This window comes from Phragmites australis, chromosome 19, assembly GCF_958298935.1.
Source record: "Phragmites australis chromosome 19, lpPhrAust1.1, whole genome shotgun sequence".
NCBI lineage: Eukaryota > Viridiplantae > Streptophyta > Magnoliopsida > Poales > Poaceae > Phragmites > Phragmites australis.
The window spans coordinates 13,532,655-13,538,420 of record NC_084939.1 but is presented as its reverse complement, the minus strand read 5'-3'; the positions used below and the strand labels follow the sequence as shown (position 1 = coordinate 13,538,420).

The following is a 5,766-nucleotide window of genomic DNA, read 5'->3' as shown; positions in this document are numbered from 1 at the left end:
CAAAAAAATTATGGCAGTGAGAATCAAACAATAGACCCAATGTAGGTCCAACTAGGTGCTTTACCACTGGGCTCTGGACCGAGTATTGTTTGCTGAGAGGATTCAGTGGAATATTATATTACCTATTTAGCTTGAGACCCATGGTTGAGTTTTAGTGCGGGACAAAATCAACCTCGTGCCCAGCAGCTGAGTTTTAGCACGCAATGAAATTGATATCACGCCCAAGCATGCCGCCACATACCCTAAAATCACTCCCTCAATGTTTGGAACCAAATCGTTCCTTCCAAAAGGGTTTTTGCTTCATCTTGATTAGATCTATTCGTGGTTGGTGATAGGATTTGCACATCGGCAGCGAGCTTCCTCTCGGCAACACCCAACTCCTGCAGGTCTGAGTTGATCAGCGCCTGTGCCACCTCCGACGTGCCCTCTATCGGGTTCATCTTCATTTCCAGGAACAATGCAAACCCCTTCCCCATCACCATTCTCTGCTGCAATGCTCCTAGACCAAGCATTCTCTCTCTCTCTCTCTCTCTCCCTCTCTCTCTCTCTCTCTCTCTCTCTTCTGAATCTAGATGGATGTAATTAGACAATCTGATCATTAATAATTTTGAATCCTAGGTGATCTTGTTGTTATCGTATTGTTTGCAGATCATGGATAAATGATTATTGATAGGGATTTTTTTGTCCATCTGTAATTTGTGAAAATTCATGTGTGTAGTAGTTTTATTATATTGCCTTCACAGTGTTGGAATTGATGTGCCACAAACATATAGTTGGGTTCGTGCTAATTGATGTGCCACAGATAGATAGAGTCCTGGAGAAAAACTTTACCGCAAGAGTGACTCAGATGTTGCATGAAGTGAAGAAAGTAGCAGTTGCAACACTATATAAGGATGGTAAAGTGCTAGAGGAAGAGTTGGATGAAGAGGGCAATCATTGGCCAACCCATGAAGCACTTATTTTTCCAAGCCAAAAGATTTCATAACTGATCAAGGTCGGGATTTGCTATGTGAGTATTGGAGTGCACCAACTTTCCGAAAGGAGTCCTTACTTAGTAAGAGAAATCGACTAGTTGGAGGTTCTGATGCTATATACCATGCATCAGCTCAAGAATCTTGCCATCTACTCGCCAATATCCGGTAATAAGTACCTATTTAAAACATTATGCGGTATTGAAAAGCTATGGACACTACCATAGAACATGTCATAGGTGCAGGTTTATTAGTGGCGGTTGCTTAAAAACTGGCACTAAAAAAATATCAGCACTAGTTCTTAGCCTCACATGCCTAAACCATGGTTGAGGCGCTAAAAAGCGACATTGATACCCACTTTCAGTGCCAGTTTGTAACACAAACCAGCATTAATAGTGGGTAGCAGTGCTGGTTCTAGGCACGAATAAGTACTAATAATGAAGAGACTATCATTGCCGGTTTGTGCCATAAACCGCCTCAGATAGTTGATGACAACCAATTTTCCAAAATTCATAACTTTTTCATATGGTCTCAGATAGAGATAAACTTTATATGAAAATTATAGCACTCGACGTGACCTACAACTTTGTAGGTGACAATAGTTTTAGTTGACGTCATATAGGTGATCAAATATGAGTTACAAACAATTTAGCGCACATAGCTTATCGGGCTCGAATTTTTTTGTCATGATTCACTCATGGGAATATACCTAGCACTCATGGATTGCATGAAAATCGATGAAACTAGGAACACAATATTGAAATGATAATGTATGCAATGTTAACCACTAATACATGATTAACGTATACTTTATATGAAATGTATTAATTGAAGCTCTTGTCTGACTTTCATGCAGGCACCCATTTCCAAATTATATGATATATGAAATGATGGACAAATATAAGTTAGACAAATGCTAATCTCTAATAGTAATAAGTACATGCTGAAATGATAAGACATGCATGCTAAAGTTTGTTCATGTTGAAGCCAGGAAAAAATGTCGGTTTGCATATATATAGTCAGATTTTCAAAACTTCATAAAATATTCATATAGTATTAGGATGAGAAAAACATTTATATGAAAATTATAGCTCTCGACGAGATGTATAACTATGTAGTTGACAACCTTTTCATTTGAAGTAATTTAATGCCAAAATAATCATGACAGTTTTTGGCACGAAGGGTCAAAAGGAAAATATTTCGTATTCCCATCAGCGATGAGAGATAGGTGAGATGGTAAGTAAGCTACACATAAGGGAGGAGGTCCCAGGTTAGAATCCAACGGCACGCACATGCGCAAAAAATGAGCAAATTGAGACTTACGTTGGCGTGAGCGTGTGAGGTAGCTCGGGCCTCAGGGTCTGGTCGGTTGCAAAAAAAAAATCCATTTTTTGTCCCTGGAATGTCGATTTTGGAACTGACTTTAAGTGGCAGTTCTAGCCAAGAACTGGCACTATTAGTCGGTGACTATCAGTACTGAGTAATCAATACCAATTCAAGAACCGCCACTGATGGTGATATTGAATCGGCACTGATGGCCTGTTATGTGGCAGTGGGAGTGCTATATTTTGTATATATGGCCGCACAATTATTATTCTTTAAATGTAGGAACTCAAAACTGCTGTTGACCTTGGACAAGCTCGTGCTTGGCTACACATACACCAATTGCAACATGGGACAAATGCTAACCAGCTGTGCAACCAGAATGCTACTCAAAAATGGGTTAGTTAATGGATTATTTTACTTATATTTCTTGTATAACATACGATTACTAATTCTAGCTTCTTGCATGATCAAATGTTGTGTTGTTTATCTAGAATTTTCTTTTCCAATTAATAATACAGAGTTCAATTAGAGTTAATTTCTTTGCCATATTTGTAGGTTTGTTTAGATTTGCTAGAGCTATGTGGATACCTCTGAAAAATGCTAGTATTTAGAAAGTTGTTTCCTTTATGACCCATTATGCTGCAACCTTAAGCTAGTCTTTTCCATCTATGAACATGCAGGTCTACTCTCTTAGCCTTTTGTTGTATAATTTGTCCTATAATTGTGAACAACATTTTAGTATAATGTACACATGCTTCTTCTTTTTTCGCAAAAGGTACAATACACAGATGGAATGGAAAAGAAGCATGGACCAAATTGGAGAGTTGAGCATCCCCAATTTGATGCTGGTGTAATTTATGAGAAAATGGGTAGGACAACACATGGGAGGCTAGCAATCGGTGATGAGGCTATTAGCATCACTGAGAAGGAACAAATCAAGACAACAACTAGACATGCACAACCACATGTTTCTGCTAGAGTGTTGTGACTTGAAAGGGATGTTGAGAGCTTGAAATGGGACAATAAACAATATTATGGACTTCAGCGCGTCATGCAAATAATGTGTACATTGGTATAACTTTTAGTGTACAAAGAAAAATATTTTGCTGATATAAAAGTGTGAACAGACAATGGCTACAAAAGGAGGATGGGACTATAGCTGTGAATTTATTTTGTTTCAGGTTTTGATAGCATTTAGTTATTCATCGGAAGAAGCGCTAGTTCAACTGTACTTATCATTGCTTCTCTATCTCCCACTGGTTCAGTTCTATTGCAGTATCCTCCAGTATTCCAGAAGCCATTTTCTAAGTGCCTCGGTGTTGTTGTTCTTACTACTATTAACTGTAATCCACATTCTTGGCTGTTGTAGCCAACCTGAATGTTATGCTTGCATATCGCACTTGTAGCCAACCTAAATGTTATACTTTGCACTTACCAGTAGTCTTTTTTTAAATAACCAGTAGTCTTAGTTGCAAATATCACGTCTGAAAGCAGAGTTTGTTGCCGCTCTTTTTATCAGATTGCAAACAGGGTAGCTCCATTCAGATTAATATGAACAAGGGTTCCCGATCTTTCGAAAGGTTCTGGTAACTCTCGATTTGGTGGAAACGAGATACAAGTCGATCCGGCTTCCGAACAACACGATCCGAAACCCCGCAATCGCAGCACCACGTCTCCTCTGGTTATCAACCGGCGTTGCACGGTTGACCTCGCCAAGAAGGCTAAAATCCTTGCCTGCGAATCGAAGAACACAAGCAAGAACAAGGAAGAATGCAACCAAATTGCAGATGAATGATTAATCTCACGAGTTGGGGTCTCACAAACCGACGAAACGGCGAAACTGTTCTTGACAGAATAATCTAAGCAAAACCCAACCCTAATTAGGGCGGCGGCTACTGTATATAAAGGATTAGGGTCGGCCAAGGACCCCTGGACGTGTCCCTAATGGACTCCAACACGATACATGGCCCAACGGACCAAAAACGGTGACGCAGCACCGGGACAGATTCTGGACGCTGACTTGTTTCGACGTTTCCTGTTGACTCAGAAGGAATTTCGACCTCAAACCAACGCCATTGGTTTCCTTATGAAATTATCTTTCCAACCATATGTGAATCGTCAAAAACGGAGTCCGGATGCGTCCTGGACGTCCGTTTTACTGCTCGCTGGTCCTGGAGGTCGAGGCTGATTCGGACTCGAGTTGGACTGGACCTCCTGCTGTTGTTGGACGTCCTAGCTGCTCCTCCACGCCTCCAAGCCTTCCTCTATGTGTCTCCTTGTCCTCTCCATGATTCCTAACCAACACATAATCATTAGGTAGTAATCTATTCTCAAAATTATATAAAGAGTTGCTTAGGAACGAGCTCACCTCTAAATTTAATTGTCGTGCGCGAGCTCTTGTGATTGGACCTTGAAAGTTCAATGAAGGATCATTGTCTGTATCCGAGGGAGTGATGTCCTCATCACAGATCTAGCCAACAGATTTTTTAGTTCTTTTCTTGTAGTTAGTGTTGTTTACACTATCTCGTTTTGGTTCATGCAGCATTACGTAAGAAACCACCTTTAGTGATACAACATTAGTGACGGCCGAACAGAACATGTCACTAATGCACTATTAGTGACAGGTCCAATGACGACCATCACTAATGTGTGGCCTGGGCTGAGACCTAGCCAAGATGGGCCACTAATGAGGGGTCATTAGTGACAGTGAGTAAATGACCTGTCAATAAAAATAATAGTGATGGTTCACCTCAAAGCCCATTACTAATGATCTAGACATTAGCGGCAGATGGAGAGCGCACATGTCACTAAATATAGCCTCGGGTGGCTCACTACCAAGGCCACTCATTAGTGACGGGTTATGAGGATAGATGTCACTAATATTCCACTCATTAGTGACAAGTTTCCTTATCATTCGTCACTAATAAGTGATTTTAGGTATATTTCTACGTCGAGCAGCTCGATCAGACAATGTCTGTCCACCGGCTGCTCGGCACAGGGGGTAATTGTCGAATATCTAACTATGGGGTATATGCGCATAAGGAGTATATCACACACAGACAGGGTATGTACAACACACATTAGGAAGCTTCAGATATCATGGAACCAAATCAATAGTACCTGATATACCCAGAATCAAGGAAGTACATATCAGGAAGGTTTAGATTGGTTACCCAACCCGATACGATCAATATTCACAACAGATTTATCTACTTGGACATCATGGAAGACAACTCCATATCGACTATGGCTGGATAGGAGTCGGTACCTCACCCCTATATAAGGCTGAAAGGCTGGGGAGGAAAACTAGAGAGACAACAACACGAAACACATGAGAGAGCTCGAGGCAAGCATCAAGACCCTAGCAGAGAGGATATTCTGCGACTTTATCCTTAAGTTAGGTTAGATCCGATCTACTTTTTGCAATAGTTTTAGCCACATTTCTTGTACTCGAGATCATCAATATATG

At 40.6% G+C, this 5,766-nt stretch overlaps 1 pseudogene; it reads left to right on the top strand.

The window, feature by feature from the left end:
* The first annotated feature begins 754 nt into the window (after window positions 1-754).
* On the top strand, window positions 755-3,285 carry LOC133900204 (uncharacterized; annotated as a pseudogene).
* Window positions 3,286-5,766: the final 2,481 nt, after the last annotated feature.